Source organism: Panicum virgatum, chromosome 9K, assembly GCF_016808335.1.
Source record: "Panicum virgatum strain AP13 chromosome 9K, P.virgatum_v5, whole genome shotgun sequence".
NCBI lineage: Eukaryota > Viridiplantae > Streptophyta > Magnoliopsida > Poales > Poaceae > Panicum > Panicum virgatum.
The window spans coordinates 5,366,130-5,377,883 of NC_053144.1; positions in this window are offsets into that span (position 1 = coordinate 5,366,130).

The window sequence follows — 11,754 nt, forward strand, 5'->3', positions numbered from 1 at the left end:
GGAGCAGTCGAGCAGAACGAGCCTTTACCATTGACAAAAGTTGGTCTTGACTTTCAGACCACTAAAAAATTCAGAAACACCTTTATACCATCACATTTTTTTTAACCTCCATACCATTTTGAATGGGAGGGGTGATTTGGACAGTCTTGATACAGACTGTACTCGTAGAGTCTTAAGCCTCAAAAATTTCATAAAAAAAACTATACTTCTCAATACAAAATGTATAATAGTAGTTTCTATACATAATATCATTTATTATTTTTCTTCCATCACAAGATTTATGGACTTAATGTTCCCTCCACAATGCAAGTCTCCCTTATTTTTTACATTGAAGGGCGCGTAGATTTGAGATCTTATCTAGAAACTAAGTCTTATTTTTTCATTCTCTCTTCAATAACTAAGGTGCCACATCAGCAAAAAAACTATAAATAGGGGACTATAAATATACTTAGACTCCATAGTAGAGTCTGAGTTGGGACTACCCTAACAGAGGCTAACGGAGCCGAAAAAGACTTTTATACCCTTAGAGCATCTCCAATAATGACTAAAAAATAAAGTCCCAGAAACTCAGTTTTGGAAGGTGGCTAAAAACTTTTGGAAGCAAAATACGTTTCTTCCTCCAGCAGTTCCTAAAATTTAGACCCAAAACGCTGCCACCTCACCACCTGGGTCCCCGCTTGATTTTTTTCTGGCAACAAACAAGGACTGGCGCGAGGTAGGACCGCGGGAGGTGAATCTTTTTTTGCGATTGGGAGCTCGTCCAGAGGCGCAAATATAGCTCCGGATGCTTCATTTTTGGAACTGCGGAGGGAGTGGGCATCGAGACAGGTCACTGTTGAAGCCATATTTTTTCATTTATTTCCAAAACAAAAATTTTTAGGATGTATTTTGGGTACTCTTGGAGATACTCTTAGATGCCAAAAAATTGCTTAACTCACTCATTGCGTAGCAGATGGGCTGTAGCTATTGTTTGTTTGGGCTGGATTGTTGGCCTGTACCACTACCTGGTTGAACGAAGTCGGTTCGCCCTTTTTTTTTGGGGGGAGGGGGGGAGGGGGCGCCGGTGCCACTCTGCTGCAGCCGCACCACGTGGGCGCTGCAAAAACATGGCCTGCGTCGCGCACCTCTCTCCACGAGCTGTCTCCCCTTTTCAACGCAGCAGGGGCACGTGGCAAGCTAGGGGCGTCCGGTTCCTCACAAGCTTCACACTCCAAGGTATATAATATCTAGAGTATTGACAAAAGTTGGTCTCGACTTTCAGACCACTAAAAATTTAGAGACACTTTTATATCATCGTGTTTTTTTGTTTTGACCTCCATACCATTTTGGACAGAAGGGGTGATAAGGGCAGTCCCAATACAGACTCCACTCGTAAAGTCTTAAGCCTCAAAAACTCCATCACAAGAAACTATACTTCCCAATACAAAGTGTGTAATAGTAGTTTCTATACATAATATCGTTTATTATTTTTATTCCATCACAAGATCAATGGACTCCATGTCTCCTCTACAATGCAAGTCTCCCTGATTTCTTGAGCATTTAAGGGCGCGTAGACTTGAGGTCTTATCTAGAAACCAAGTTTTATTTTTTCCTTCTCTCTTCAATAACTAGGGTGCCGCATCAGCAAAAAAACTATAAATAGAGGATTATAAATATACTTAGACTCTATGGTGGTGCTTTATAAAAAATTATTTTGTTTGCTATGTTTTTACTGTTGTGCTTCTTAAAAATTTATTTATGTTGCGTTGTTGAATTTCAATCTGTTCTTTAAAAATTGTGGCTTACGTTAGCACTATGTGTCCTTATAGATGGCTAGCTTCACGCACGTGATCGTGGACGCTGAGGGTTGGGCACACTCCAATGCCCTCCTCACCGGCCACTTCCCTCGTCTGTTGTGTCAGATGCTCCGGACGTTTGACTACACTAAGCCCCCACGGTACTCAGGACACGAGTCTAGCTTGCTGGGTACCAAGCGCTGTCAGATGATAGTGAAGATTCCTACATGCCCCGCTCGCTTGGACTGGGACTTGTGGCAGCTCACAGTCTATAGTAGGAAACTGGCAGACTCCTGGGAGATCGCTGCTAGGAAGGCCATTGAGGAGTTCTCGGAGATGCATGGTGCAGAGGTTATGGATACCCCCTACAGTGTGATTCCACTGAAGGATGAGACCACTCAGGCATATGCGGATCGGGTAAACCGCAACTTGAACTACATGATGCCTGATTACAACGTCAGGACGGCCCTCTCGTTCAGCTACTCCTCTGCGTTGATCAACATGTACGAGCAGCTTCGCGAGGAGAATACGATATGGAGGAGCAAGGCTCGAGAGGCTCACATCCATGAACAGGACATGACTGGTGCCCAGAATAAGATCAAGACCCTGAAGGCCAAGTCCAGAGCTAGAAAAATAAGGATTCAGGAGTTACATGAGGAGCTGGAGAATAGGACTCAGATGGTGTAGCACCTTGAGGGGCGGCTTCAGCAGGCCCATGAGTTGATGACGTCCAGGCTCAGGTGCAGGCAGTAGCAGTCATGGACGCCGAAGCAGCCGAGGAGGAGGAGTAAGAAGAAGAAGAAGAAGAAGAAGAAGACCCGGAGGAGATTGAGGGAGTGTCTGGAGTCGAGTCGGGACCTGGGACCCCATGAGGACGCAGTTGGATAGCGTCGTTTCTCCCCTTGCAGTGTAGCCTAACTGTAGGATAGTTGGGTAGGATAACCAACATAGTGCTCTAGGCTAACCTTGGGTTGAGAATTCTTTTGTGACTCAGTAGTTTCGAGTCATGTAGGATAACCCCTTAGCTAGTGTTGGTGTTATTCGGTTCTTGCAGGAACCCTCTCTAGTGTTAGTGTGTTGTTCGGGTCGTGTATGAAACCTTCCTTTTATGTTAGTTTGTCATTTGCATCCAGGTTATGGTAATGTAACAAACTGCTTGCAGATCAAGCAGCGTGGCTGCTTAATGTGAATTACTTCTGTAATGATCCTTTTTGTCAGTGTGTGAAATGTCAATTATGAGTTGTGCTTTGGATGTCTGCGAATCTGAAATTGTTGAGCGATGTTTAGTATTGCATACTCTAGAGCTACTCTGGTCGGGAATTGTGCAACCCCGAGTTACCAATCTGCGGTTCAAACTGAGTAGATGTGGTTTCAACCGAAGCAAATCATTTTATTTCCCTTGGTGAACCATATCGCGAGGGAAATAATTCATGTTGTGTGTTCATATTAGATATGCACATTCTTTAATTATATGTATTAGTCCTAATAGCGAAATGGCTAACCAGGGGATGGTTATTTTGCAGATGGGTGACAACCACGCTACCAACCATAACCATGAGAATCACGAAGCACAGCCACAACAACCTCCCTCTTTGGCTCAAGCTGTTGCGGCTCTTATCGCCGACCGCAATGAGCAGACCAAGTTGATACGGCAACTGGTGCAAGCCCAAGCCAATGCCGGCAGAGGTCGACAAGCTCCCCCGCCACCACTAGCAGAAACTGACTATGTCGGTTTTCTTGCCACCCAACCACCTCTGTTCCATAAAGCAGATGATCCCCTTAAGGCAGATGCTTGGATTCGCACCATTGAAGACAAGTTTAGTATCATCAATTGTACAGAAATGGACAAAGCTGCCTTTGCAGCGCAACAGTTGAGAGGCCCTGCAAAGATATGGTGGGTTAATCACAAGGCTCTACTTCCCGCTGGTACGCGTCTCACTTGGAATGAGTTTGTAGCAGCTTTCAAAGCCCACCACATTCCTACTAGCTTGATGAGGAGAAAGATGACAGAATTCCTAGCACTGAAGTAGGGAAATAACACAGTCCTTCAATATGCCCAAACTTTTAATCAGCTGTCCCAGTATGGTGGGTTCCATGTGGATACCGATGAGAAGAAACAGGATTGCTTTAGGAGGGGACTTAGCACAAAGCTTCATGACAAGCTAGCTCTCACTACCTACAACAATTTTACCGAGCTAGTTAATAAGGACATCACCTAGGAAGATGCCACACTAGCGCACAAAGCTGACAAGAAAAGGAAGGCACCGGTGGGATCCTCCGGCAATGCATCCCAGAGGTACAAACTAGTTCAGACGGGAAGTCAGCAGGCTTCAAACCGTCCTCCACAGCAGGGTCGTTGGGTCGCTAGGCCACCACGGCAACAACAGCAGTGGGCACCACGTCTCCCGATACAGCAGCAGAGGCCTTTAATTCTACAAGCTCCACGCCCCAACAACTACCCCTGTTACAATTGTGGTAAACCGGGGCACTTTGCACGTGACTGTCGGATACCACCTCGGCAGGATTACTACAACTCCTGCGCCGGGTCAAGGTTCTCGCCAGCAAGATCAGAAGAAGAAGATTGTACCTGCTAAGACTGGTCGTGTGAACTACACCACCCTGGAAGACGTTCCTGAGGGCACTCAAGTGATGGCGGGTATGTTTTCTATTAACCACCACCCCGCTATTGTGCTATTTGATTCGGGAGCATCCCATACCTTTATCAGTCAAGCATGCGTAGAATGATTCAACTTGCAAGTAATTCAAATGAAAAGACCTTATGTTATTTGTGCACTGGGTGCACAGTTGCACACCCCTCGAATAATTCCGAGTGTGTCCCTTGATTTGGGTGGAAAAATCTTCCAAATCAAGCTCATTGTTCTTCCAAGCCAAGGGATAGATGTCATACTTGGAATGAATTGGATGAAGGAACACTGTGCTATCCTCGATACTTCTCATGTCATCCATTTTAACTCTCCCACATATGGTCCTATGGATATTCATCTTTCCCAGCACGAGATTCCAACAGAAGCAGTATTCCATCTCGAGGCAAAATCCTTAGAAGAAATTCCGGTGATTTGTGAATACCCCGATGTGTTTCTGAAAGACTTACCAGGCATGCCTCCGGATCGAGATATTGAATTTGTCATTGAGTTACAACCTGGCACATCACCCATATCTAGAAGGCCATATAGAATGACTCCAAGTGAGTTAGCTAAATTAAAAGTCCAGTTGCAAGAGTTGCAAGATAAAGGTTTCATTTGACCGAGCACATCACCTTGGGGATGCCCAGCTCTGTTCGTCAAGAAGAAAGATCACGGGCTAAGGCTATGTGTGGATTATCGACCTCTGAATGCAGTCACTATCAAAAATAAATATCCACTTCCTCGTATTGGCCTTCTCTTTGATCAGTTAGCTGGAGCCAAAGTATTCTCAAAAATAGATCTCCGATCTGGCTATCATCAAATCAAAATCAGACAGGCAGATATACCAAAAATAGCTTTCTCTACTCGTTATGGTCTTTACGGGTATTTGGTGATGTCCTTCGGATTAACCAATGCTCCTGCTTACTTCATGTACCTCATGAATTCTGTATTCATGCCGGAGTTAGATAAGTTTGTCATGGTATTCATTGATAATATCTTGATCTACTCCAAGAATGAGGAAGAACATGCTCATCATCTTCACATAGTTCTTCAATGTCTTAGAGAACATCAGCTTTATGCCAAATTCAGCAAGTGTGACTTCTGGCTAAAGGAAGTTCCATTCCTCGGTCATGTCATATCTGCGGAGGGTATCTCTGTGGATCCCAGTAAAGTACAAGATGTACTAGATTGGGAGGCCCCAACTTCAGTTCCTGAAATTCGTAGTTTTCTGGGCTTAGCTGGTTATTATCGTCGGTTCATTCTGGAATTCTCCAAAATTGCTAAACCGATGACCGAACTCCTTAAGAAGGGTGTCAAGTTCTATTGGAGTAGTCAATGTGAGGAAGCTTTCCAGAAATTGAAAACACTTCTCACCTCGGCTCCAATTTTGGCCCAGCCAGACACTACAAAATCTTTTGATGTCTGCAGTGATGCCTCAGGCACAGGACTTGGCTGTGTTCTGATGCAAGAGAACCGAGTGATTGCTTATGCTTCTCGATCACTCAAGTGTCATGAAGAGAACTACCCAACCCATGATCTTGAATTAGCAGCTGTGGTTCATGCTCTGAAGATCTGGCGACACTATCTTCTGGGTACATTATGTAACATCTATACGGATCACAAAAGTCTCAAATATCTTTTCACTCAAGCTGATTTGAACATGTGTCAAAGGAGATGGCTTGAGTTGATTAAAGATTATGAGCTCGAAGTGCATTATCATCTGGGCAAGGAAAATGTGGTTGTAGATGTGCTAAGTCGCAAAGCTCACTGTCATTGCATCTCAGCTATACCCTTAAGCGAGTCTCTTTGCTTTGAAATGGAAAAGCTGGATTTAAGTATTGTACCACATGGCACATTGGCTCATCTAGAACTTACTCCTACACTTCGTGATCTCATCATCGCGGCCCAAAGGAGAGATAAAGGGGTGAAAGAAATTCAGAGGAGGCTATCAGAAGGAGATTCTAAAGTAAATTGCTTCCACCAGGACAGTGAGAATGTGTTGTGGTTCAAAAACCGACTAGTGGTGCCTAAGGATTTTGAACTCAGAAAGCAAATTCTGGATGAGGCTCATACTTCTCGACTATCAATTCATCCTGGAAGCAATAAAATATATCAAGACCTAAAACAACGATTTTGGTGGACTCGGATGAAAATTGACAAGTATGTGTCCGAATGTGACATCTGTCGAAGGGTTAAAGCCAGTCATCTCAGACCAGCTGGGATTCTTCAGCCTTTGAATATTCCAGAATGTAAATGGGAAGACATTAGTATGGATTTTATAGTTGGCCTGCCTCGAACTCAAAAGGGTTACGATTCTATCTGGGTTATAGTAGATCGCCTTACCAAATCGGCTCATTTCCTTCCAGTAAAGACCAGGTACATGGCCAAGTAGTATGCCGAAGTGTATATGGATCGTATACTATGTATACATGGTGTGCCCAAGACCATCATATCAGATCGTGGGACTCAATTCATTGCTCGCTTTTGGGAGCAATTACATGCTTGCCTGGGAACTCATCTTATCCGCAGCTCTGCATACCATCCTCAAACAGACGGCCAAACGGAAAGGATTAACCAAAATTTGGAGGATATGCTCCGTGCCTGTGTCTTAGCCTATCCACAGAAATGGGATGAATACTTGCCATTGGCGGAGTTTTCTTATAACAATAGCTATCAAGAAAGCAACAAAATGGTACCATTTGAAGCACTATACGGTCGTCGATGCCGTACACCTCTCAATTGGTCGGAATCCGGGGAAAGAACTATCTTTGGGCCCGACATGGTTCAAGAAGCCAAGGAACAAGTCTGTCTTATCCAAGAGAACTTAAAGATCGCACAGTCAGCTACATTGATAGAAGGCCTAGGCCGCTGGTCTTTGAAGTCGGTGACCATGTCTACTTAAGAGTATCACCTTGGAAAGGCGTGCAAAGGTTTGGAGTAAGAGGAAAGTTAGCTCCCCGCTACATTGGTCCTTATCCAATTGTGGAAAGATGCGGTCCTGTGGCTTATCGATTGGATCTTCCGGCAAATCTCTCTGCAATTCATAACATCTTTCATGTATCGCAACTCAAGAAGTGTCTTAGAGTTCCGACTGAAGCTGTGGAAAGTGACTCGATTCAATTAGAGTCTGATCTTACTTATCCTGAGCATCCTATCAAGATTATTGATCGCAAGGATCGAGTTACTCGCCGCACAAACAACCGATTCTACAAGGTTCAATGGAGTAATCACTGTGAAGATGAAGCTACTTGGGAGAAAGAGGAATTTCTGAGATCCAAGTATCCGGACTTTTTAAACGCTTATCCAGGTACTTCACCTTTCAACCTTCTCTCCTTATGCATTCTATCGTGCGTGAATCTCGGGACGAGATTCTTTTAAGGGGGAAGGGCTGTAACACCCCTGTGTTAATCAAGGTGCTAATCACATGTTTAATCGCTAATCATGGCTTAAGCGTGTCATTAGCGCTAATCGAGTTCGCATAGTAAACTTCGAATTAGCCATGTTCAACCGCGTTTTTCTCCCTGATCCGGGTCTCGAATCAACTTTCGCCCAAAACAAAAGTTGTAGACCTTCTAATCCTCTACAACTTCAATTTTAACCAAATTTGAAGTTCCTATATCAAACTTTGAGTTTTGGATGGTCAAACGAGAGCAAAAATCGGTCAAAATTCATTGAACCCCACTGTTCTGCTACTGTGCTCGCCGACGCCCATACCGGCGACTGTCGCCGTCGGCGAGCCTCCTCCACGTGTCGGCCATCGCGCCCGACCTCTGCGTGAGCTCGAGCTTATCTTCTCCCGACGCCCAACTTCGTTTTCCCGTCCCCTCATCTCCTTCCTCGAGCTCGAGACGAGCAGAGGTGCCGCCGCTCGCCGCGCCGGCCGTAGCTCGCCATCCCTCTTAGATTCGCTGCGCCCCAACCTCCCTAGCCTCGCCCCGAACCTCCTCCACCTCTCCCCAAGCTCGGCCGTGCCGTTTCCCGGCCGGAATCGAGCCCGCCATCGCCGGCAGCCATTGAAGCTCACGCCGAGCTCCGCCCCTCACGCCGACAACCCCTCTCCGGCCATTCTCCGCCCAAATCGAGCGCTCGGTGAGCTTACCCGCGCTCCCCTCTTCCTCCCCAACCCTCTTCCCCTCGATTCCTCGCGACGCCGGCGTCGGAACGCCGCCGCGCCGCCGTGGCCGCTCGGCCCCCGCCGCCCGCCCGCCGCGGAGCACCCCTGAGCGGGCCCGCAAGCCACCGCCGCGAGCCCCAGGGCCGGCGGGCCTCCCTAGCCGCGAGGCTGCGCCGCCCGCCGTCGGCCGGCCTCGCCGGCGGCGGGGAGCGCCGTGCCACGCGCTGGCCATGGCCATGGCTGGCCATGCGCGCGTGCGGAGCAGAGCAGAGGAGGGGGCTGGGAGCTGGGCTCCCACTGACATGTAGGGCCCGACTGTCAGCCCCTGTTTAGGGTTTAGGGTTTTGTTTATTTTGTTTAAATGGCTGAAAACCTTGAAAATTTGTAGAAAAATGTAGAAAAATGCTAAAAATGCAAACTAAATTTTGTTAGTTTACTTAAATCAAGATCTTTAGAGGAAAAATACCCATGCATGTTAAATATCAGTTTTGCCCCTATTAGATTATGTTTTGTGCTCAAGCTTAATTAATTTGTTCCTGTTGTTTCGTTGCTCTAAAAATCATGAAGTTTATGCAGTGGCCTAATCTTTGTATGTGTAATGCATTGTAAAAATTTCATGTGCTGGTACTGTGCACTTTTGTGTGAATCTAGCTATGTTTAGTTTAACTTGCTAGAGTTAAAATAAATGTTTTCTATCAGCAATAAATGCTGGAAAAATTATTGTGGCATGCTTTATCAAAATTATGTTATTTTGATAAATTCTTGTGGCTTGATCATATCTGCAAGTTAAGTACTTACTTTTAATTTGCTCCTAGCTATGCTCTTTTCTTTTATAATTGTTGTTAGTTAATTCTTTCATGTATGTGTTTTTGTAACAAAACAAGCCCCTGTTGATCCATGTTGTTCTAGGGTTGTGTTTAATCCTTCGAAGCGGGTTTAGTAACTTTTGCTTGATAGGAAACACTTCAGGCTAAACGGCATTAGAACCAAAGACTGCACATCAGTTCTAAATCATTTCCGTCGTAACCATGGTTGTGAGGTTGCTCCGTAAATACTTTTAGAGTTTGGTTGCCTCTCTTTGTGTGTATTGCATTGCTTTGAAATGCATCGCATCATGAGCACTCATGCATCGCACTGTGTTTTAACTTTTGCATGACATCTTTTTCCTACGTGTAGACATCGCGAACGATGTAGTCTACGAGCTGATTGCTGGACCGGATCAGGGGCCACAAGCAGAAGGGCAGCAGGGCGAAGAAGCAGTTGAGCAAGCTCCAGAAGAAGTCGCTAACCCCGCTGACCTGCAAGACAAGCCCCGGAGCATAACCCTAATTTAAGTATTCAATGTTTATTTAAGTAATTGTGCATTTACGTTCTAGGAGTTGTTTGAAACCCTAGTATGCATGTTTTTCCTAGGTACGTCTATACTAGTGTGCAGGTATCGTTAGCAATGCTTTGCTAAGTAGGATCTCGGTAAAAGTCGAGTGATTACTGTTGCTCGCGAGATTTAGGATCTTGATTACTTGGCAAATAGCTTGAAAATGAGTTGATGAGTAAAGAGAAATAGAGACAGGGCGGAGATGAGTTGGTTCTGGATATGAAAGAAAGGAAAAGTAGCCTCCACCTGTGTCGATTGAGGACCGTACCGTTGTTGGTTATGCTGACGAAGATTGAACAGTACTAACCACATGCCGAAAGTAGAAGGTAGTCGAAACCGGTAAGCTAATTACCTGATTTGCAACGATACTTTGAATCGCGACCCACTACTCTGGGAGTGGGATGATGGCTGGTGTTGGAGTGTATGTTGCCTCCGGTTTCTCCGGGAGTTCGCCGTGAGGGGCCCTTCACCCGGGTTTTAGCAGACGTGATTCAGACGTCGGGGTAAAGAGAGGAACAGTTGACATGTGTGACCCGACGGGATTTACACGTGTCGTGTGAGTTAGGTCCACCTTGCAAAGTTAAATCGGATCGATTCGCCATCTCTCTCGGTTAAGAGAATCTTGGTCACTTCGTCACATCGTAGTAAAGGATGGAATGAGAATGGAACGAAGACGTTTGATTTGTTTTTACTAGAGGTTTAATGTGACCAACCAAGTGTGCTCTAGATGTTCAGGCTAATCTAGTTGTTACTCGTCAAACTAAATGGAGCTAAAATATTGAAAGTAAGGATTCGGTATTAATAGCTTTTCAGCAAAACAAACCCAGAGCCAAAAGCCTGCATGTCAAGGAGTGGGCTAAGTATACCCATAGTCGGATAAGCCTTGCTGAGTATTAGTATACTCAAGGTTGTTGTTGTAACCCTTCTGAGCAGGTTGTGTTCCCGCTGACTTCGAGGAGGTCTGTGCGTCCTGGATTGGACAACCGCTTCCTTCTGGGTGGACCGTCGAGTGGGTCCCGTTTTCTCCGTGAAGTTCGGGCCGGTTGGCAGCACATCGTGGGCAAGATGTGAGGCCCATTTTTAACGTCGTTCGTAGTACTTTATTGTATTTTGAACTCCGTTTTAAACTTCCGCTATATGTTTGAACTCTGTAGTGTGTATTCAAAGCTTTTATGTAAAACCCGTGTTGTACATTATTTTGAGAATCTCTGTATGCTTGTATCAGCTGTGCTCGTCTTTGTGCGAGTCTTCTAGTGCAAATGTGATCCTGGAGTACAGTAGTTTAATTGGGAATTACTCAACGGACTGCCGGATTATACCGTTTTAAGTGCGTGATAACTTGATTATGCATTAAGATGATCGTTAGCGCACTTAAGCTGGTTTAATTTAGACGGATCTGCTACACAACAGCCACCAGCCAGCTAGCAGTACTTTTCTCTCATAACAAATCAGTACCAGCCACTAGCCACAGCACAGCGAACAGCACAAGTCCCTCCGATTTGAATTACGGAGAGAAATGTGGCGAGTCATTGAGCGAGGAGGACAGGCCACCAGCAGGTAGGTTAGGTGGATGTGGATGGTCTCTCTGCCCCTGAGTGGCTGAATCACTTCGGTTCGATTTACCCAGTCGGCCCAAGAACAGAACACCGACACCTTGGTGCGCCAATCGATTGCACATAACCTTCATGAAGAGATAGAAATCGGTGTGGATCCTGCAGTACGCGACTGAAAATCTGTTGCCCCAAGCATCGCCTCCGTGTCTGTAATTATGCACCGAGTTCCTCACTTTTCTTCTGTTTTTCTGAATTGTGATTAGTTGGTAAAAAAATTTAAATTATAGTAGTG